This window comes from Epinephelus lanceolatus, chromosome 6 (genome assembly GCF_041903045.1).
Source record: "Epinephelus lanceolatus isolate andai-2023 chromosome 6, ASM4190304v1, whole genome shotgun sequence".
Lineage (NCBI taxonomy): Eukaryota > Metazoa > Chordata > Actinopteri > Perciformes > Serranidae > Epinephelus > Epinephelus lanceolatus.
The window spans coordinates 44,509,495-44,533,734 of record NC_135739.1 but is presented as its reverse complement, the minus strand read 5'-3'; the positions used below and the strand labels follow the sequence as shown (position 1 = coordinate 44,533,734).

Genomic DNA, 24,240 nt, shown 5'->3' with positions numbered 1-24,240 from the left:
TTCAGAAATCTCACGCCGGATGTCCACTGGATCTGTCGCTTGCATGATTTGGCCGTGGCGCGGACTTGCTCCATCCTGTGCGGGATGTCAATGTCCACTGGGAACTTTGACGTCATGTTGATGTAACGATGTGAAATACGATCCGGGATTTTCATGGGTGTTTTATTTTGAAAATGGACCGGATACTCTTGTCTTTTCTGCGCCTGACTTTCTGTTTGACTCATTTGGTCTGTGCAAATTGACGTGTATTACATCGTCACCGAGTCCTTTTTTTTTTTTTTTTTTTTTTTTTTTTTACGTCCAGACCATTGTGTGGCTTGACCAGACCGCATACTATTCTCAGAAATTAAGCGTAGGTCTTGTGGGGCTACCCTGAACTTCATGCTACTTCGTCCTTCCCCTAGTCTCCTACACTGGTTGCCTATTGGCTTACAAAGTAAATTGCGTGGAAGTCACCTGTCGTCAATACATTGCTGGTCAGAACTGTACCAAGGTAAGCAAATTGCTGATGAATTTACATTCAACTGTGTTATGAAACCATGTGCCCTGCCTGGATAACTAAAACACACTTATAATGAAATAAACTCTTTGGTAGATGAGTCTGCTGAATTTCTTCAAGAAAAAAACGAGGCAAGAAGAAGAGAATAGTTCTAATAGGCACCCTACTACACAAGAACATGATGAGGTAGGCTAATATAATGCACTTGTCTATTTTCTATTTCCGTACGATATTGCATGAAAATAGGATTTTGCCGTGTGAATCTTCAAAATTTTCTCTGGGGAGAACACTCCGAGCCCCCCTTGAAATCTTTCTTTTTGTCACAACAGGACATATTACTGGATTTTTAAGCAGATGATCAATACTACCATGAGATTGATGAAATTGACCTTGATCTGTGCCGTAAAACAAATATTGAGCGTCTATGGACGTATGTGGGGCTTAGGCCTATAGATATGGTCATTTTAAGGTAAAAAAAAAAAAAAAAGTGCTGCCGTGTCCACATATGTTCATGACCACGCACGCACAAGCAGATATTACATCACAAGGTAAAATCTCACCAAAGTTGGCTACTCTGCTGTAAGTATGCTTTATGAGTTGTGAATTTGTTGTGTAAAAACAAATTAGGAAGCTGCTACTGAGTGTTGAAGTGTGGAGTAGATGGCTGTAGGAGCTAACATTAGGCTGTACACCCAGTGTTTAGCTGTAGGCCTCAGCTAACTGGCTACCCAAAGTTACTGTTTTAAAATGCTTTTGCTACTCAGCTAACAGTAAGTTTCACTGCCAGCTGGGTGGTGTCAGTAAGATGAATTTGATGACTGAATTTTGGAGAATCTAACAGAGCTTAGATGTGCACAGCTTGTCCATATTGACAAAAGTTTCAACATTTCTGTGTCAGGCCCGAGCTAAGCAGCTGACTGCTGCTATCTCAAGTGATTGGCCCCATGTCATTGGTCCGACAGCCCATTGGTCCGACATCCCATTAGTCCAACGTCCCGTTGTTCTGATATGTGATTATACTAGGCTATACTGTATTTGTGTACCATAGAGGATCAGCAAACGCAACAAAAGTAGACTACTGGTCGAGATACAAGTGTCATAGAGAGGAGGGAATGAAACACCATAACCTCCTGTTATTAACTCTGGGGTCGGGGTTGTGTGGGGAGCTCTCCGCGGTGCTGAACGGCTCCCGGCGGGCGTATTTCTGCCTTGATGGTGCGCTGCGACTGGCTCTGGGTCAGCTGGGAAAGGCTTGAGGCAAAGCAGGCTCACGGCTTATGTGTTTGCCACTTTCTTTTTCATTTTAACCCACACCATGATCTTTTCCTAACCCTAACCAAGTGTTTTTTGTGCCTAAGCCTAACCAGACCTTAACCACAGGGCATCATGGTGATTTTGGAACAACGGGACTTCGGAACAATGGGTTTAATATGATCAGAACAATGGAATGTCGGACCAATGGGTTGTCTATGAATAATGGGCTGTCAGACCGATGGGCAGACCCCAAGTGATTAGCTGACAACAGGCCAACAGTCAGACCTGGGGTCGAATTAAGACCTGCATTTATTTATGAAAATGCATGGCTGACCTCTGAGTTTGATTGTGAATCGGCTTTTGAAGAGGACCTTTTATGCTTTCTTCCTTTTTTTTGTGTTTTACACAGCATTATAGCTGCAGGTCTTGGCTAACTGGCTAACCAATGTTTGGCCCAATCCCATTTCTACCCCTTAAATCTTCCACTTGGTATTGAGTGCCCTCATTTGTGAGATAACCCTTGATGAGGGAAGTGAGAAATATTACGGTAGAGATCTTTCCCTAAGAAATGAGACACCACTTCATGCAAATCGGCGTGGCCAACGTGCATACGTCATGCATAGTACCAACGTAAGATACTGGTAGTCATTCAGGTTTGAAAATGCCGGCTCCAGCGCTTGTGTTACCTGTGGCGTGTGCTATGTTTATTCTGAAGAAATGCTGAAAACAGGAGGCACCTACGACATCTTCTAGTTCTGATCGACTTTGTTCGGGTAAGTTGATTTGTTTAAATATTTTGACGCTGTGTTCAACCGAGTTGCTGATGAGTTTACCCTTGTCCAGCCATCTGTTGTTTGTATAGCCTACATTCCGATCTTACAGTAACAAATTGTAGCCGATATCTGCTTTTGATGAAGGAGGTGTTCTGGGGAATTTCCACTTCCACTTCGTTGAAAGTGTGGGTCGGGGCTACCTTGTAATCTAGGGCGGGTTTTAAGTGTTTGAAACCACTTCCACTACCTCAGTTCTGTTTTGAATTGTAGCCAAAATGTGAACGCGCACAACCAAGTGCAAGTGGGTATTTCTGTGGGTATTGGGACAGGCCCTTACTGTTTTGAAATGCTTTTGCTACCTGGCGTACAATAAGTTAAACTGTTAGTCTCAGTAAGATGAATTTAACAGTTAAATTGTGGAGAATCTAACTGAGCTATCAATGTGCAGCATGTCCATACTGACAAAAGTTTCTACATTTCCATGTGTGATGCCCGATCTGAGCAGCTAAGTGCTCGAGCAATTAGCCGACAGTGCCGCAACAGTCAGACCTGGGCTGGAAGTAAGACCTGCATTTATTTGTCAAAATGTGTGGCTGTACTCGGAGTTTGTGTGTCTGTTCCACGTTTTTCTCCTCACTGACTTGGTCAATCCAATCGAAATTTGGCACAGTGGTAGAGGGTCATGGGAGGATGCCAATGAAGCAATATTATATCAATTGGCCAAAGGGGGGGCGCTATAGCAACCGATTGAAATGTCAAACTTTGAATGGGCATATCTCATGCCCCGTATGTCGTAGAGACATGAAACTTTGCACAGAGATGCCTCTCCTCATGAGGAACACATTTGCCTCAAGAACCCATAACTTCTGGTTATATAGATTTTCCGCCATTTTGAATTTTTTGAAAAGCACTTAAAATCAGTCTCTTCCTAGGAAGTTTGAGCGATCTGCATGAAACTCGGTGAACATAATCTAGGGACCAATGTCTAACATTCTCTCTTGGCAAAAGTTGGAAAACTTACTAAAACTGAGCTTCTTTACGGCAATGAATATTGCGGAGGGCGTAGCTCACCACATAAAGGTGTATAACATCTCAAGGGTTTCACCCATCACCATGCAACTTTGTAGGCATATGACCACACATAATCTGAGGAGACCCCTCCATTATTGATCCGATCAAACAAAATGGGGGCGCTAGAGAGCTAATTTCTTATCTAGGCCTAACCGCCATATTGATTTTTACTAAACTTGGTAGATATGTAGAACAGAATGCCTCAAGTGACTGTAGAAATTTAACTCTAAGTGGCAACTGGGTGGCGCTATAACAACAGAAAAATGCTTAAAAATGGCTAAAATTCGACCGATCGCTGTGGCTCCCCCTGTGGCCGAATGTTTGTTTTTTTTCTAATTTATGGTATGACTAAGTCATGGTATGGTATGCTGTACATAATCACGGAAACTGTGTGTCATTCTGTCAGTCATTCTGTCTGTCCCATGTTTTTCTACTCACTGACGTGGTCAATCTATGTGAAACTGCACATAGGCATTGAGGATTGGCATAGGTAGAAGGTGACAAAGCTACCAGTGGGTATGGACTAGTCGTTACTAAACATTGTAGTTAGTCTGAGTTACACAGATGGGGAGGTATTTATGTGATGAAAGGACGTTGTGTGTGTGTTACATATGTTTGAATACGTATGTTTGGTCTGCTGATTTTACAGGGAGGTGACAAAACTGTTTAGCGTGTTAGATGTTGACTAGGGATAGGTACCCAAACCCAGTACTAAATTGGCTCCGGGCAATCTTATCAAAGACCGTGATAAGCTTTGATGATATTGGTTCTTTTATCAGTACTTTTACACATTTTGGTTTAATTCATTATCATCCTGCAGCCTCTCATCTGTGCTCTGTGCCGGGGCTGAACTGCTCCACATACACACACACACACACACACGCACACACGCACGCACACACACACACACACACACACACACACACACACATACCTACACGACATGGTAATCGGTGAACAGCCGAGCGGCCACAGTGGAAACAGAGTAAAGATAACTTAAAAATTACTTGAGTTGACGGCAGCTACACTAGTTACTATAACTGCAATGAAACCTTAAGGACTAAGAAGCCAATACTTTATCAATACATGTGTTCAGCAAGCATAAACATGTAGACAGCAATATTTTAATATGCTCCGTCCACAGTCTCCACACTAACGTTATGTCTTACACAAGGACTGCAGTTTGGCTAACAGGGAATTGTTATGCTCAAATGACAGCTGTCTGTATGTAGACTAACTTAGTTTGATACTTATCTTAAAATTGGGCAGATACTTTTAAACTAAGCTGCTGGCTGAGACAAACAGTCCGTCCTCTCTCTACCAGCACTAATGTTACCTGCACACAGTGAATCACATCAGCAGAGAGCCAGCAGGACAGAGGACAGGGGGACTGGATGACAGAGAAGAGGAATGACTTGTAGTGACTGCTGAAACTACACTTCACTCAGTATTGTGATGTCAGGGAAATCATTTATATAGTGACATTGCTGTTGTAAAAATTACTGTTCTGGGACTGTACTGTTACTGTACTGTTACTGCTCTGGAAACATTTAGTTATATTCAAAATATTCGGTTATCCTGATCTGAATTTATTCTTTTTAAATTTATATATTTACTAAAAAGCAATTATTTAGAAATGAAAAAGAACCGATAAGAGTAGCAATAAAAAAAAAGTAGTAGTATCGATAAAATCTTAACAATACCCATCCCTAATGTTGACTGTTTCTTATTTGGTGCAATATCAGTTTGAGAGCTTAATTTTCCTTTGTCTTTTAGAGTACATCACAGCAGGGCCCTGGTGCCCAACACCTCTCCACTACAGCCAGATTCCAGGATGCAGGATGCCAAACAGACCCTCCACAAACCGTCTTAAGGCCCATTTATGCTCAACGTTAAATACGGATCCAGATATAGACGGAGCCTTCTGTCCGTGCTCCGCATTCATTTCGTCCGTATTTCTGCACATTTCCATAAAGATTACGGATACGGGCCAAACGGAGCAGTACCACCGGAAACCGTGGAGGCAGTGTTGCTGTCACTACCCGACACGTAGCTCTAGTGAGACACGAAGAAGAAATAACAATGGCGGAACTTTTTCGCCTTAAACGCTGAAAATAAAATAAAAGAGGGAGACAGGTTTTTCCTATTTTATCTTATTTTGTTATATTTCTTCCTCTCCCCTCTCTGGGAGCGTCCGACCTCCCGCCGCCCGCTCCTGTCTCGAACACGGAGGCCTCCCTCTCTGCGGAGCCCGCACTCCCGGCCCCACACATACCCCCGAAACTCGGGTCTCCCTCTCCGCGGAGCCCGGGACGAAAACCACATTGCTCCTCCTCAATCTGAGGTTCAACTATCGACCGGACCCTCTTCTCCAGCACCCTGGAGTAGACCTTACCGGATAGGCTGAGGAGTATGATCCCCCTGTAATTGGAACACACCTTCTGGTCCCCTTTCTTGAAGATGGGGACCACCACCCCGGTCTGCCACTCCAGATGCACTGCCCCCGATGTCCGCGCAATGTTGCAGAGGCGTGTCAGCCAGGACAGCCCTACAACATCCAGAGCCTTGAGATATACAGGGTGAATCTCATCCACCCCTGGGGCTCTGCTGCCGCTGAGTTGCTTCACTACCTCGGCGACTTCTGCCCCAGAAATTGGACGCCCCGTCCCCGAGACCCCCCCCCTCTGTTTCCTCACTGGAATACGTGTTGGTGGGATTGAGGAGCTCCTCAAAGTATTCCTTCCACCACCTGACAATGTCCCCAGTTGACATCAGCAGCTCCCCGCCCCCACTGTAAACAGTGCGAGCAAGTTGCTGCCTCCTGCCAGAAAATGTATCAAAATAAAATGTTTTTTTTTTGTTTTGTTTTTTTGAAAAACAGAAAATACTTTTTTTCTTTTTCTTTTTAGCAGCGACCCGCAGCTCTATAGGTCACTCTATGGGTCGGTCGGTTGGTCGTTTGGTCGGTCGGTCCACAAAGCTTTTCGTGAATAACTCAAAAAGTCCTTGACCAAAAATGCTCAAAATTTGCATACTGCAACTAGAGACCATGAGTAATTATACCAGAAAGAATGCCCACGATTCGTCCATAGGTGGCCCTATACTAACCGATTCAAATCTTTTTGTGAATAACTCAAAAAGTCCTTGACCAAAAATGCTCAAAATTAACATACTACAATTAGAGACCACAAGTAACTATGCCAGAAAGACCAACCATGATTCATCCATTAATGTCGGATAGTAGCAAATTTGGTTTTCTTAGGATATAGCCATAGGATATACACAAAGCTCTGGTGAACCCTATTAAAAGGCAGAACAGTCACAGAACTAACTAAGTGTAACTAAGAAAAGCCATTAAACAACTTGATTATGTATGTATATATTTATTAACCAGACTTAACAGCCCATAAACTTTTTTGTATCAACAAATAAAATATTCACAGACAGTGTGATAATAACATATGAATAGCATTAGGCCTATGTGTATTATGAAAGTCATATAAATACAAACATCAAGCTCTGCACAGAAAAAAATAATAAAAATAAACAGTTAATGAATACAAAAGTGAACAGGTAGTCTACTGGTAGTGTGGGTCCATTCATGTGAGCAGCATGCCTGGCAAGTCTAGTCTAGCTGTGTTGTGAACTGTCCACCAACGGTCTAGCTAAACAGCAGATACTGTAGCTACTGTAGCTAGTTAACTTGTTTGCTGTCTAACTTGGAGCCTTTGGAGCCTTTGGAGCCCTGTGTTCAACTTTTTTCAAATGAAAAAGAGAAAAAAAAGCTAGGGACATGTAGGCTACCCTAAAATATTATTTATTGATTCAGATTTAGATTCAGACAACTTTATTGATCCCACGAGGCAATTCATTTGTAGCATACTCATCCCAAGCATCAACTACAACAACACACAATTTCCTATGTTATGCACAGTCCAGTAAAACAGACCACTAGGTCATTGAAGGGCACATTGAATGGCCCAAGTTTAAAAAAACATATAGATAATATATATATATCTATATCTATATATCTATCTATATATGTATATATATATAGATATAGATATAGATATAGATAGATATAGATAGATATAAAAGTAAAAAATATTGTTACATCCAATATCACAAGAATATATATATAAGAGTATTTTAAATACAAAATTACTCCACTCAAAAAAACTAATTACATTTGCTTTTTATAGGCCTTATCAAATACAAAATACAAAATACTCAAATGTAATTGAAATACGTATTTTAAATACAAGTAATAGAAATACTGCCCATCCCTGTATATACATAACATATATAGACATACACACATATTTTCTTTCATGTGTACTTTGCAATTAGATGAGAAAGAGGGAGAAACTTAAACAGAGCTAGCAGACCCTCATGACCCAACATGTAACCGTGGTGTCTCTGTTCTTGCAGAGAAATCCTAGATTACATGAGTTTGATTTTTTTTGTATATGTGACTATGAGGTAGCCTATTAGCAATGTTTTTTTTTTGTTTTTTTTTTTAAAATTGGATAATTAATGCAAGAATGTATTCTTTTGGATTTGTTTTACCCTCAGCAAAGGTTGTAACAGCAGACCCTACATACATTAATTTGTAGATAACTATATTTTTATTACCAACATAATAACATCAGATAAAAGATATATTTAAAAACACAAGGAAATCAGTATTTTAATTCAGTATTTTATAGACTGTAGATGACCAGATGAGGCTCGTCTTCCTCAAAATCCCCATCCCAAAGGACCTGGCATCCCAGTATGAGGGGCAGTCAAAGGAGGAAGTGGTTGCCTTACACGTCTCTCACTTCAGCCAAGGGGCAGCTGGAGGCCAATGCAGTGACCAGCCAGATCAGGAAGCTCCTGGCGTATCCAGAGTACAACACAGATGGAAAGAATTGGACACTATTAGTGTTGCAGATAAAACGCTGCTGTGTTTATATCTATGTATCTATTGTATATTATTTACTAAGTTTTTTGTAGTTTTCATTTTTTACAATTGCTAAAAAGTTCTTTAAAAATACTTATTTGTCATTTCTTTATAAGTGGGTTTTTTGATATAATGAAACCTTACTGTTCAGAATTGAGTTAACACAGTTGTATCTCATTACATGTCATAAAAACATACTCTTCTTCAGCTCTGTGATATAAGGGTCCATTGTCATACCTGTAAATGTTGTGGATGTTCTATGGGGTGTACAGATTCAAACAGTCAGGCTCCAGGTCTGGATGGTGTATCAAACACGTAAGATGAACTGGGACCTGGTCCATTACCCCAAAGCCTAATGGGTAAAAAAAACAAGGCATGCTGTTTAATAAGTAAGCAAATATAGACTCAGGAGACAATGTCACTGCATAAAACAAATACTGATCCAGGAAGCAAAATGTGTTTTACTATGAGACTTTGATGTCATATAAATGCTGTGGAGAAACTGTGATATATTGGTACATTGTACATATTGTAGATTACAAACACAAGGTGAAGATGATTATAAAATATAGCTACATTTTAGTAGAATGGTTTCAGTAAACATGACAACTAAGACATCTGAATGTACCAGTAATTTTATGTATTTGTTTTTGTATAATAAATAAATCTGTCATCTCAATCTGCTGTGGTTAAATTGATAAATTCACAGGTTAAAACTTGTGTGGTTATGCTTTACACCACTGCATATAACAGCTGAGTGCTGATGTTGGTGCTTCAACATAATGTATTAAGTGACCATATTGTTAGAAACTTTTTGTACTCTGCTGCAGATGTTTCCAACTTCATTCAGTCAGAGGACAGACATACAGTTGTTACCATAATGTCAGCTAAGTTACAGTTATCATGTTACAGCTGAAATATAAGAAATTACTACTGTGAAACGTCCTGCTCCAGTCATTATTGCGAAGGTGTTTCAGAGTCTATTGGCTCGTATTTCTTCACTCCAATTGATGAGGGGGAACGGCTGCTGCCATTAGCTTAGCCATAGCTTGTTGGCAGCTTATGGTGTGAAATCGGTTAAGGTAAGGGGCATGACGTTTCTGATACATAAGAATCAGAATCAGAATCAGAATAAACTTTTTTGTCCTCAAGGAGGAAATTTGTCTTGGACATTCAGTATCTGGCGGCTGCAAACACATTTAATTTACAAACACTGACCCTGGAAATAAGCATAATAGGTCCACTTTAAGGTGCAGTTTGTTTCAACTAAACATTTATATTTTTTGACAACTTCTCAAATGTAAAAATTCCTACCTGTAACTATCTGATTATATTGGAGTTTTAAAAGTGTTTCAGAGTTGGTTTAAAATTGTAAAAACTATGCATCTCCTATGAAATTGGGAGTGTATTTTGAAAACTCTGTGATGGGGTTGGTTGTCACAATGTGTCAGAGTGTCTTTGATGGTTAATAACTTCTTGTTACAATAAGTTGTAAAAATGAGGGGGGTACCCATTTCAAGCCAAGACCTCAAGCTTTCATTTAATGTAGGAATGACTATTAAAAGATGTTTTGATGATGGCACTTCACACATGAGTATAAAGTGTGACAACCAGGCCTGGTCGATAACTAGCTCTCCTGCCAATTTCAACATGGATTTGTTGTTGTTTTGTCATGTTCATGTTCTCTCCACATACACTTGGCGGGCACCAGAGAGCTTTTGTTTTGACACGATAACAATACAGCGTTTCTGGGTTTAGGTGACGTCAGATAACTTGGCCATCTTCCCAGAAAGCAGAGAGCTGGGGGGCAGCAGGAACCCAGAAAAAAAGGTATCTCTATGATTTAGTAGGCTTTGCTATGTAGTTACATTGTTGTGGCCTTATGTAACATTTCAAAATAATAGTAGTAATAGTATTATTAGAAAATAATAATTTGCAAACAGCAAGCTAGCTAATATACCAGTCAGATCAGCCCTGGAGTCTGGATGAATTAAATTATATTAATCACTTAAGACAATATAAGTTAACTAGCGAGCAATTCGTCCACTTTAGCAAGCAAGCTAACATTAGCCAGCGAAAACCACAAATCACAATATATGTCAGTGCTTCCTTCCAGTGCTTAGGATTTCTGAACAGCACTAGGGAAATAAAATTATGATATGGGGCACTGAATATGATGAGTTTACTGTTAATCAGACAACAATAGAGACAAGAATAAGCTAGCTAGCATAGGATGACCATATTTTGATTTCCAAAAAAGAGGACACTCGGCCAGCTATGACATAGCCTACTTAAATGATACTCGCAGTTTACTCAAAGATGCCTTATAATTTTAATATATTTAAAATGTATATGTATGGATAGAAAATTCAGTTATATTACAAAATACTATCTCTCAAAGACAGAAATTCAGATAGGCCCCAATAGGGGACACATACACACACTAGAGTGTGGTGATCCGAGTCCGATGGTACCCGACATGTTTGGGCCGGGTTTGGTCAAAAATGTAGCTATAAATTGTATTCGGGCTTGGGTCGGATTCAGTCAGCTTTCAGTGAAAATGTAGTGTAAAAATAAATAAAATCCTATTGTCTGTCCTGTTTATTGCTTGGGCACTGTTATTTACATGACAACACCTGAACATAACACACACAGACAGACATTGACCGTTTGTTTCTACCTCTCCCCTCTCTGGAAGTCTCGGACCTCCAGCCGCCCGCCTCAGCCTTGATTAAACGCTGAAAATAAAATAAATGAGGGAGACAGATTTTTCCTGTTTTATCTTATTTTGTTTTATTTCTCCCTCTCCTCTCGCTAGAAGCGTCGAACCTCCCGCCTCCCGCTCCCGTCACAAACACGGAGGTCTCCCTCTCCGCAGCTGAGCACCCACGGCGCATGCCCGGCCTGTTAAATACCCTGTAACCGTAACAACTGTGTGACACAAACTCAGTGCTTTGGTCATTAAATAATGTCGGGCTCGGTTCGGGTTCGGACAGAAATATGCTGCCCGTGCTGCACTCTAACACACACACACACAAACACACGGTAAACTGGACATTATCATCAGTTTATAAAACCCCCCCGGACGCCCCAGACGGGACGTGAAAAGTGGACATGTCTGGGCAAAAGAGGACGTTTGGTCAGCCTAAGCTAGCATAGCCTAAAGACCCTCTGCTTCAGTGTAGGATCTAGTGTCACTTAGTGTGAGGTTGCAGATTGCAACCAACTGAGACTTCTCTTGCATGCCAAGCATGCAGGAGAACGATATGGGCCAACACAGAAACGCACAGAAAAGTGATGAAGACCTTCTTGGGTGATATAGTATTGTAATATCTATGTTATATTCAGGAGAACACATTTGTCATTCTTGTCCTCTCCACCTCTCTATTTCTTGTTTCCCTCATCTCCATCCACACAAACACAAACAAACCTATTCCATGATACTGTACAGGACATTCATTGTAAGTTGTTCACTAGAGTGATCCCATTGTTTGTATGTCATTTCATCTCGTACCACACTTCCTCTTCTAAAGGCTTCTGGTCATTATTATTGTAAAAAAAAAATCCACTGATTTTGGATGTTTTAATGAGATGTTCCAATAGAGTGAATGCGTGTTCTTTTGATGTTGTCACTCTTAGGACAAATTCCCACTTATGTTTCAGCAAATCTGACTGCTGAGATTCAGAAACCACAAGCTGATATAATTATGCAAGCTCCCACCTCCCATGTCCAGGAATACAATGGCAATGTCCTGAAGAAAGAGTGTAAATTTGTGTGTTGGTCTGTATTTAGTTATGTGTGATTGTGCATATCCTGTCTTAGAGCCATGTGACTGACAAATATTGTAAGTGTCAGCAGGAGGAAAGGAGGCGGAAAAAAAGACAAGACTGTGATGGGCAATATATGATAACTCTCATCCCAACGTTGAGCTTTGTGCACGGCTATGGACACAGAGGACCAGACTGGACATTACTGAGTTGGTCCACCCACACAGATGAGAGACAGTCGGGAATGGGTGGAGTGACAGCAGACAGTTGTTCCGGCTCATCTGGGTTTTCCATCGGGCCTGCATCCTTTTCTTTCTGATTGATAGCTGAAGGCATTTCTCCTAAAATGCCTTTAGCCTGTTAGTAGCTGGTAAAGCCATAAGGCTTCATGGTAATTAAATCCCCTCGTCCTAAAGTCATTTTACCAGCACTACCTGTGTCATGACAACCAGTTTTCCTAAAGTCGAGTCACCAACAAGGAAGTAACAATACTCTCCTCATTTGTAGCAGCCAGTATCCTTGCTGCAGGGTTTGTACACAGCAAAATCACCAGTGTTAAATTCACAGTGTTGAAAGTGATTAACTCCCATGGGGGGGGGGGGGGGGGGCTTGACTGTCATGACATGTCAGCTTCATTAAAATCATAGTTGCAAATTACACACACATACACACACACACACATAAACAGGGTTTTATATTATGGACTGCTATTTGTTGGAAACACCTGTAACATATACAGGTTTTACACTGACAGGGTACAGCCTACTGTATATGATCACAAAGAAGGACAAAATCGACACCTGCAGATATCCTCCATCATACAGGATTTACACATAATTGCAACAACGCTTTTCTCGCCAAGCAACAATATCAAGAAATTAGCTTGTTACTCATTAGCATTTGCAAACATACAGGCACTCACGCACGCCCACACTCACACACACGGAACACCTGTAGCTGTCTCCTTACTGTTGTCTGTCTCCTTTTTCTCCTACTCAGCTGTCTCTGTCCTTGTCTCCTCCTCAGCTCTGTCTCTCTCCTTGTCTCCTCCTCAGCTCTCTCTCTCCTTGTCTCCTCCTCAACTCTGTCTCAGCTCCTCACTTGGTATTGATGTTTCTTTCACTTAGGAATTAAATGACGGCCACGACACCTTCAACACCTCCCGCCAGTACCGCTTCTCTCCCTCCAGCTGTTGCACTAGTTGCGAGTTCACAGTCCCGGGCCCCGTGACAGATGAGCGCCGAAGCAACGCCAGCATGCAGCTACAGTGCTGTGTGCTTTCCTCGTGATCCCGCAGACGTTCAATAAGAACAGACTGCACGTTTTCTCTCACTTCACCCCACAATGCCGGTTCCGACACTTCGTACATCCATTGAGAGCTGCCGGTGCTGTGACTGCAGCTAGCTACAGGTTGTGGCGGGCTTTAATAAAATTACCAGAGGAGTTCACTGAAAAAGAGGTAATATCAGCCTGAATTACTCACGTGCATCCCCGGTGAAAATCGCTGACATGCATGGGAAATACGGCTTCTACAGGCTTGCCCTAATTTACTGTTAGGACTCAGGGACCAGAATTCGGAATGGCGACATTTTGTAGTGGCAACCCTTTGGAATGGCGATATTTCGGAGTGGTGGCCTGTAACCATTAGGCCTATGTTGTGCTTGAATTGGCTATATTGTGCTGTGATTGTGGAGTATTCTCATGTAAGGTGAGCTGTGTATTCAGTAAAAATGTATTGAGTTATGGTTAATGCTTTTGGATAACGTTAGCTAATGTTGCATTCTGAATCCAGATAGCTAGGATACAGTTAAGTGCAACACACACTGCCGCCAGCCGGGCGCTGTGGCCGTCAAGTGCCGCCCCCCAACACACATTGGCAGCAGCGCGCGCAGCGGCACCGTCGACACTAAAGTGTATTTCCAACCCCAGCCTGCTAGGTGGCTGTACCTACACTAGTTGCCAACTGTTGCCAACTGCTAGTAACGGAAGAAGAAGAGGAAAAACTTTGAGGCAACACCAACTTGGATTTCACGGGTGAGTTTCTTATCAAAATCGTCTTATTAAAAATGTGAAAAACTGAATAACGTTAAAGGGTCAGTGTGTAATATTTGGCATGGTTTATTGTCAATCTGAATCTGAATCTGAATATTCTACCCATTAATATGTTTATACAAATGTATAATCGCTATAAAATAAAATTTGTTTGGTTTTCGTAGCCTTAAAATTATGCTTTTATATATATTAATAGCAAGGGCCTTGCTTTAGAGAGGTCGCCATCTTGCACTGCCATGTATGTACGGCAGACCGAGCGGACAATCCAGCCAGCCAGAGAATGCGGAGGAGGAGGAAACAGCAGAGAGTGTTAGTAGTTCGTTGATAGAGAGTAGTGAAAAGTTTTTTTAGTTATAAAGTTTGCGAATGGACCACACTTACCACGCAACAGGAGAGAATGAACCCGAACCGTCATCTGCGAGGAAAAGAAGACGCAACTTCACTCCTTGTGATGCACTCTCTGCGGCGCTTTTCCTCCTGATGATATATCTCCCCAACGATGGTAGCAGTAGCACTGAATCCCATTCTGTGCATTCAGCCTCTCTTCTCGCCCGCTCAGCATCAAACATATGGAGTTCCTCATCTGTATGCTCCGGCTCAAACAGGTATGGCTCTGGATCTGTGTCCGCTACAAGAAACTCTTCAAAATCGCGTTCAAAGTCGTCCATTGCAGCTGCTATAGTCCAGAGATATTGCTAGGCTAAATAAACAGCTGAGCTCTGTTTACCGGCTACGCTGTCAGTCAGTGTGTGGGCTGGAGGTTGGTGGAGCAGAGAGGGGAGGGGGTCCCCACTCGGAATGGTAAACGAGTATGTGTGTATGAAGTGTGAAAGAAGAGTCAGAGTTTGGGACGGAGTCTTTTACCCCCTGGAGTGTTACCAGAGTTTTTGGAGTGCTCAAATAAGCTAGCCTTTTTCCCGAACGCTACTCTGGCCTCCTGTTCATGAGGGATTCATTACAATATCGTAACATGGTGTAGATTTCTAAATAAATATTCACCTCGTCGCTAGATAGACCTACTCCTGAAAAACTTGTGCGCAAGGCTTTCTGTCCCTACGAGGCCACCGTCATTTAACCAACGGGAGGGGTGAGCAAGTGAGCCTTGCAATCTAGAATTTGACCACTGATGTCACTGTTTTCAACCCATTTTACACACTGGGCCTTTAAGCAACCGAAGTTGATACTGCGGCGGCCGAGACATACATAAAACGTTTTTCTTGCAGTGCTGGCCACGCTGGAAACAGAGCAGTGGACTGAAGCAGAGCGGAGTGGCGTGATGGCTGGCGTCGGTGTGGGTTTGTTCAAAGAATATAATGGAGGCGGGCGCTTTGACGTGCGGCGTATGGCGACAGGGTGTGTTGCACTTTAGGCAGCTCACCCCTCTCCCTGTTCAGTCTGCCTGGTGGTTTCTGTGACATTGTACGTTTCTCTGGCCTTATAATATTGTTGCACATCATTTAGCAGACTGCTGGTATTTTTCAAGCTTGTTTGCAGACATTCCCGCAGTAACGTTAGGCTAATCAGAGTTTTATGGTTGTTTTTCAGTAGCTAGCTAGCTAACGGTGGATTTAGAATCTCCTTTTACTCTCTGCCTGAGTAAACTTCGTTGGCGGGAATTTAGACAAAGGTAACGTTAACGTAGACATTTTTTTTGTCATTGTGATAACTGAAATACAACTGCAATGCTACTAAATCCCGTGTGACCTTCTTGTATTCCAGATGTTGATCAGAGTCAAATTCCGAGGGGAACAAAAGTATGTCCAAATCACTGACCTGACACTTTACAGCCTTTTGACTGGAGGTAGGCTAAGCTTTATTCTAACTGTAGGTTGATGTTGTAAAGGAATACTCTGGCATTTAGCATTATAAATTCTGCTATAACGTTATTTATGGTGTATACAACAGCACATAGGCCTATTTACAAAAAACAGACTGTGCACTCTAGATATTTAGAACATACACAATTCTTTCCATGGGCATTTCATATTTGTCACAGCTTTCCAGAAGTTTGAACTAGGCCTACCAGTTGCCAGTTTATCCCATGCAAAGCTGTATGATGGATCTGGACCTGAAGTTGATGGAGATGTGTTTGAGGAGGTGGTGAAACAGCCAGATCTTGGTGTTTTCAAGCTCACACTGTACAATGAAGGTATGGTTAAAAGTTAAAGGGGAAATACTGTTTTTTTCAACGTGGACCCTATTTTCTCATCTACTTTTGTCTAGATGAATGATGGGATTTTCAATATTTGACAATGCTCCAGTACGAAGTGAGGAGCCCCAGGCTGCTCCAGCCCCAGAGCTCGGTACAATGTATTCCAATGGGGCATACGGCCAAAGTCAAAACTAAAAGTGATTTTTTTTCACACTGACAGGCTCAGATTGTTATTAATAATTATCTGACAACACTTTTAGCGGCCATATTTTGACTTTGGCCACACCTGAGTGTGTGAAATTTGCACTCCGCATTTGACCCATCACCTGAGGGAGCAGTGAGCAGCAGTGGTGCCGTGCTCAGGAATCATTTGGTGATTACGTGCAGGTTTTCAAGTTTTGCTCATGTGTGGCAATCTGTATAGTTTGGCTCAAGGGTTTTTGAGATATGCCTCATTGCCACTGAATTCATTTCACATGAAGGCTAGTCCTTATCACAGCGGCGTGGGTTTGAATCTGGCTTGCATGCCCTTTGCTGCATGCCCCCCCCTTGTCTCCCAACTTTCCTGTCAATCCTCACACTGAGAAGCCGTTTACACGTACATGGTGATTTTGATAAACGGAGACATCTTCCTTCGTTTGTGCCCTTCGTTTACACGCAAACGGAGATTTCTCCTCTGAAAACGAGTCTTTCTAAAAACTTCGGCCAGAGTGGAGATTTTGGAAAACTCCGGTTGCGCGTTTGCATGTAAACTGAGATAAATGGAGATAAATGGAGTTATAGGCAGCCAACGTCACAGTATGCGCCCGAACTGTCAAAAGTGCGACCTATGTTGCTATGGTGACAATGGATACATGGAAGGCTTGAGCTTCTCGTTACACTGCCACCTACAGGTTTGGCATGCTCTTGTGTATATATACACGGGTAAGTGTAAACGAAGATCTTTTTGAAAATGGAGACGGTGAAATGTCCGTTTATGAAAATAGCCGGCAACGTGTAAACGGCCTCTGAGACCCTATCTTGAATCTCAATAAAGTGTTATGGCCCTGTGAGCTGTTGGGGTTTCTCTAACCTGTCTGCCTGCGTCCCTCTCAGCTGTGCTCAATTTCAGGGGAGCAGGTGGGCGTGGTCTGATATTGGTGGAGTGATCAACCTGACAGGCAGCACCTGGGCCCAGTGCTGCCAGGGCCCTAATATAAGCTCTTTCAACCCACAGAGGTGCAGTCCTCTCCTCTCCCTGAGAGACACCCATTTTGATCCTTTGTTGTTTGGTTTGGCTAATGCGTTCCTTTGGTTGTTTAGCTGGTCTGAGTATTATTTGTATTTGTTAGATTCTCTTATTCTTTGTTGCACCACACATACCTCTCATGCACTCACTGCACTACTGACTTATATTGATGGTGAAATTGAAGCTTCATGAAGCAGTGAACCACTTTGACACAACTGCTTCACACTCGCACACTTGCACGTCAAAATATCGACACTGTGTCGAGCAAACTGGCTCGACCGTAGCATCACTACAGACTTACTGACTACACACTCCATTCCGTTATCTATTAAGTTTTCCATTTATTCTTTAATAAATTATTGTTACTTTTTGATTAGCCTACATCTCCCATCCTGTCACAAACTGGGCTGAACAGCCGTGACAAAAAGGGAGACGTAGGCTAGTCAAAAAGTAACTATAATTTATTAGAATAAACGGCAAACTTAATAGATAACGGAATGGAGTGTGTAGTCAGCAAGTCAGTAGTGTAGTGAGTGCATGAGTGAAAGAGGTGTGGATGTGGTGTTGTAGTATGCAACAAAGAACAGGAACTAACAAAATACAAATAATACACAGACCAACTAAACAACCAAAGGAAAGCATTAACCAAAAGCCAAACCAAACAACAAAGGATCCAAATGGGTGTCTCTCAGGGAGAGGAGATGACCGCAGCTCTGTGGGTTGAAGGAGCTTATATAGGGCCCTGGCAGCAATGGGCCCAGGTGCTGCCAGTCAAGTTGGTCACTTCACCAATCCCAGACCACGCCCACCTGCTCCCCTAAAGTTGAGCACAGCTGAGAGGGACACAGGCAGACAGGTTAGAGAAACCCCACCAACTCACAGGGCCATAACAAAAGATGTACAGTGTTTTTCCCCCATCTCAGAATGATGCAGCCAGGCCCTTCTGCAGCACCAGCTGTGGAGTAAAGTCTGCATAAGACTTATTTTCAATACAACATTTGACATGGCTTTGTTGTCATTTTGTGTATTTTAGAATCTCCTCTGGTGAGTCCTTCCTCTGCCAGTCCTGTGATGGGTTGCTCAGGCCATGAGTCAGATGATACCATCATTTTCAGTGAAGATGGAAGCCCTGCGCGCAAAGCGTTGAAGATCTGATGATGAAGCAGAAGATGTACATTATATGTATGTTTTCTTCATTTTGCTATTCCCATGATAGCAAATGGATTTGAATATGTGTTTTTTCCCACACCTGATAGGGGCATACTCAAGAAGAAGCCTGGAGGAGAGGTTGTCATGAAGGAATACTCCAAAACTAAAAGCCTGACTGACAGCACCAGACGAAAGATGGTCAGCATTCTTGCTTTGGAGATGACAGAGACTCATGGCTAAGTAAAGGACTAGTAGTCCAATTTGGTAGCAGTTGCAGTACAGTTACAGTATTGTCCCCTTGTCACTATGAGGATTTGTCACACTATATGGTCAACGATCCAAAAGAGAGAGCCAGCTATCTGACTCTCACTTTGACTCCTACATCAAACGGAAACCCTGCAGTGCGACAAATCCTTTAACTGTGTAAACTAACCACCCTCAGGGAGCGGCGGCCATGTGCCTCACACTTCAGGGATTTTCCATACTCGGATCTTGCCAGATGAGGGTGCAAATTTGATTACCTAATCATTAACATTGAACATTGTATTCTTCTGAGGACATCACCACTGCGCAGGCTGAGAGAGATGTATGCACAAGGCATTGTCTCCTTGTTCCCATACTTGAAGGATCCCTACAGTGAAAATGGATATGTAAGTAAACATTACAACTGATAAAGGGCATCTATGTTTAATTTCTCTGGTATGGTATCTGAGGAAATCAGACTTGGTTATTCATTTTTCCTTTAGAGGGTCACTGTCATGCTAGGTTAACTTAAGGTTATTTGGATTGAATGCCTAAGTTATAGGCCTATATATAGACTTTGTATGATCGCCGTCAGTGAAGCCCTATGCCATAAAAAGAGCATTTTCCTATTCCAAAACTCCAACCTTGACTGTTTTGTTGGCCTTCACCTCCATGGTGGAGCCCGCCCACAAAACAGTTAGGTTTGGAGTTTTGAGCAACTTTGCATCCTGGGAAACACAGTCAAACAGAAGATGAAACTGACCTTTGGGTACAGGAAGAAGATGACCCACGACCCAATCAAATGCTCCGCCATCCTAACTGAATTCCCACGCTTTCTGGATGTGAAGGGCTTGATAATGCTTTTTAAAAAGTTAGTTTGTATATATGGGGTTACATCTCTAGATGCTAATTCAGGTTGACGAGTAACTGTAAACAAAAACAACCCTTCCATAATAGTAGGTGTTCACTTCCTGTGTATATGCTGGTGAGTGACCTCCAAAACAGCGACTGAGTAAAACTGGAAGGTAAACCAAATTGGCTTCACTCAATGTTTTTTTTTTTTTCTTCTCAGATTGAACAGGATTTTGTGCAGCTGTTTGGAGAGGAAACATCAGCCAAGTTATTGGAGAAGTGGCCAACTACCTTTAAGCAGAAGATCATCCAGCTAAGCAAGACCCTCACCAGTCAGGGAGATGAACTCCAGGAGCTGATTGAGAAGGCAGAATCTACACTTGATGAGGGAGCTGACACAGATGCTGACAGTGAGATAATTAAAACGTGTCATTTATATTGGTGCTGCATTTCACATTGTCACGTCTGTGTTCATTTAATGGACTGGTTATTCTCCAGAATGACACTCCAAACTACTTTTCAGTTGAGGACTGGTGTCTTTAAATGTCACTTAAAATATTTTTATTCAGGATCTTCTTTTGGGATGGGACAGTGACCTTTCCTCCATCCTTCTCTTGCTCCATTTGATTCCTCCTGCATCACAAGGCCGCAAAAGAGCAGGCAAGATGGCTGCACCCCGAGCCGAGCATCTTCTTGTGAAATTCCAAAAGGTTTGTATTAGTATTCATGGATAGATGGGTCAGTGCTGCTGCCGTTATAATGATCTAATAATGGTGTTGCTTTTTGTCATCTTCAGGCAAGAACCAGTATCCAGCAGCACCTTGATGTGAGTGACCAGAGCCAACAACCTTACTTTCTTGCAGTTGGGACCAGGAAGAGCAGCATCCATGCCTACTACATCATCCTGGACAAGCGAGCCTTGCCATGCAAGTCACTGAGTGCTGATGGTGCCTTCGATGAACTGTTCAAGGCACACTTTGTTTTTGGTGCTGCTTACAATACAAGTCTGTGCAGCATGTACACCTTAGTACAGACAACAGTGTACAATATAGACATTGGGAAGGTTAAGGAGTTGCTCAGCTTAGTGCTCAACTCCGGCACTAATGCCTCAAGTTTTATGTTTTTTGTTTGCCATGCTCCTCATGGGAGTACTAACTTGCTTGTGAGGCATCTCAAGTTGGTGCATGGAATGTGCCCTGGTAGAACTTTAAGACTAAAATGTGGTCAGGCAGGTTGTTATGTGTTTTTGCAACCCTTTCAGGCTTTAGGAAGCATTTGAACAGGGCACATGCAGAAGATTGTCCAATTCCAGTTTTGTTAAATGCGAACTTGTGTGCTGAGAAAACGACCGATAATGAGCTAAGTAATGTTAAGCCAAGTAATGTTGATTTACCTTCTACTTCTAGTTCTAGCCATGTTGTACCAGTAACTAACAAGAATATACGTGAAATGTGTGCGTCTCCTATTGCGCAACTGCAGGCTGCAGGTGTAGGTCAGAGAACTGTAAATACGTTTGTGTCATCCATGGAAGAAGTTGCTCAAGAGATACAGGGTCAAGCTAAAGACAAAGCTACATGTACATATTCAAAAGACCCAGAAACTGTAAAAAAAATCAAACAGTCTTTTCAGGATATTGAAAATCTGTTCACATCTTTGAACTCAGTATCTAAAAGTGCTTATTATAGTCAAAAATGGGGAACAGTTGAACCAGTTGAGAAAGTCCTTGGTGTGAGATTTGATAGTAGAAAAAACAAAACAACTGGAACTTATGATCAAATAGCAATAACTGATACCTTTTCTTATGTTCCAATTCACGAGACATTGCAGTCAATTTTGAAGTACCCAAACACATGTGACATGTTTAAGTCAGAGCACAATCTTAAAGATCTAGTTAACTATGATTTGGAAGATGGGCTACATATGAAAAGTCATCCTCTCTTTTCTAAAGAGAAAAATGCATACAAATCCAACTTTTCTATGATGATTTTGAGGCAGGTAAGCTATTGGGATCAAAAAAGGGTATTCATAGGTAGGTAGGTAGGTACTTTATTAATCCCCTTGAGGAGAAATTTAATTTCATACATTGGGGGGTATATATTTTACTTTGAGAAATGTTTCCTCTAAGTTTAATTCGATGTTGATAAATATACACCTGTGTGCACTCTTCCATACCCAGGACCTTAAAACTTATGGATTTGATTCTATTCTATAGTAAGCGATTTGAAAGTGCTTGAGACTGTGGGTATTGAAGTTCCCTTTTTTGGTCGCATACATGGCAGTATTGTGCAGGTAACTGGAGACAATCTTGGCATACATGCCTGTTTGGTTTTGTGGAGTCATTTAGTGCTCGTTATTGTTGCCGGTTCTGTCTCACTGAGAAAGTGGACTTTCAGACTGTGTTTTTTTGAAGATGACCCAAGAGTGATTTTATGAACAAAACACATGCACTCACAGCATTGTAAATCTATGCAGTCAAATCCAACAACACCTCATGTGTACGGTGTGAAAGATGCTTGCTGACTGAACTCTCTGCAGTATTTCAATACGACTGAGAATTTTTCTGTTGATGTAATGCACGACATTTTAGAAAGAGTGGCACAATTTGAGTTAAAACTTGTGTTACAGTATTACCAACTGTATGACTGTAAAAGATTTGTGCTATAGAGTTCAATCATTTAACTTTGGGTACACACAGGAGCAATCGTCCACCTGCAGTCAAACTGGATGATGGAAGCAATGATTTGGGACTAAATGCTTCTCAGTCTTGGTGTTTTCTCCGCCATTTTCCATTGATATTTGGTGATCTCTTACAGAAGGGTGATTCATATTGGCAGCTCCTTCTCTTACTACTGCAAATTGTAAAGATTATTTTTTCTCCTGTTCTAACTGAGGGTGTGACTATATATCTGAAGCACTTAATTGCTGAACATCGTAGGCTTTTCAAGTATTTGTTTCCTCATAGGAATCTCCTGTCGAAACACCACTTTATGACACATTATCCACGTTGTATCAGAAAAATTGGACCCATTCTTCACTCATGGTGTATGCGCCATGAGGAGAAACACAATTTCTTTAAAAAGCAACTAAAGAGTTTTAAGAATGTCACTTTGACCTTATCCAAGAAACACCAACATTATGTAACATATAATTGGGAAACATTTAGCCAGGATAGATTAATTATAGGTCCAGGAAAGATGTCAGAGATCAGTGATCTGATTTCAGCCAAGTTAATTGTCTCAGTGGACGCAGAGGTTTTGTCAGTTAAATGGGTGAAGCACCATGGTACAGAATATTGCCTTGATTTCACTTTTGCAAGTGAAATGCCAGTCTTTTACAAAATTAAGGATATTGTTGTAAAAGAGGAAAGTATTTGTTTTGATGATCATTTGCATGCATTTAAAGTTGTTTTGAAGCGAAGTTCACCATGCAAGGTTTTTCATGTGAATGTCATTGTGTACCACAAACCTTTTGATTTGCTTATGTCATATGAAGCAAGGGATTATTTTGATTATATTGTCCCCTACTGTAATTTGATAAATTTAAGTTAGAGTTGAGACTCATATCCACCCATGTCCAAAAGGCACAGGTCTATTTTATTTATTTTATATTTTTAATTTAGAGAGTGTGAGAGTTGAGAGTAGAGAGTGGGGAGGTAGAGAGAAGGAGAGAGAGTGGGGGGTGGGGGAGAGTTGGAGGTAGAGAGTGGGGAGGTAGAGAAAAGGAGAGAAAGTGGGGGGGGGGGTTGGAGGTAGAGAGTGAGGAGGTAGAGAGAAGGAGAGAGAGTGGGGAGGGGAGAGAATGTGGGGGGATTGGTTAGAGAGAGAGTTGGAAGTAGAGAGTGGGGAGGTATAGAGAAGGAGAGAGAGTAAGGGGCGAGGAGGGGTTTGAGAGTGAGAGTTAGGGGCAGGGAGAGGGAGGTAGAGAGAGGGAGCAAGGAGGGGTTAGAGAGTGAGAGCTGGGGGTAGAGAGACAAGGGGGTAAAGCAAGAGAAAGGGAGGTAGAGCGAGGGTAGGGAGGGGGACTGCAGGAAATAGAGAAAAGAGAGAGATGTATGTGTGGGGGGGTTGGAGATTGAAGAGAGAGCACTCCTCTCCTCCTTTCAGGTTGTAGTGCCATAGCATCAGGCAGTTAATTTTCTGTAGCCCTTATGGCCGGACACACGCAGGGGTGCTGCCAGGGATTTTGGGCCCCATGAAAAGAATTTTTACTGGGCCCTCTATACAGCCGGCCAGGAGGGCGGTGAAAATTTTCGAT

The 24,240-nt window shown here is 42.0% G+C and overlaps 1 long non-coding RNA gene and 1 pseudogene across 1 annotated transcript in view; one reads left to right on the top strand and one right to left on the bottom strand.

The window, feature by feature from the left end:
• Positions 1-7,775: 7,775 nt before the first annotated feature.
• The window catches only part of LOC144463766 (uncharacterized), a 108,592-nt gene continuing 92,127 nt past the window's right edge, over positions 7,776-24,240 (bottom strand). The window contains exons 2-3 of the long non-coding RNA XR_013491770.1: positions 8,780-8,894; positions 7,776-8,475 (exon numbers count right to left, since the gene is read on the bottom strand). This is a non-coding gene — a long non-coding RNA (uncharacterized LOC144463766). The remainder of the gene's footprint in view (positions 8,476-8,779; positions 8,895-24,240) is intronic.
• On the top strand, positions 15,647-20,720 carry LOC144463719 (uncharacterized; annotated as a pseudogene).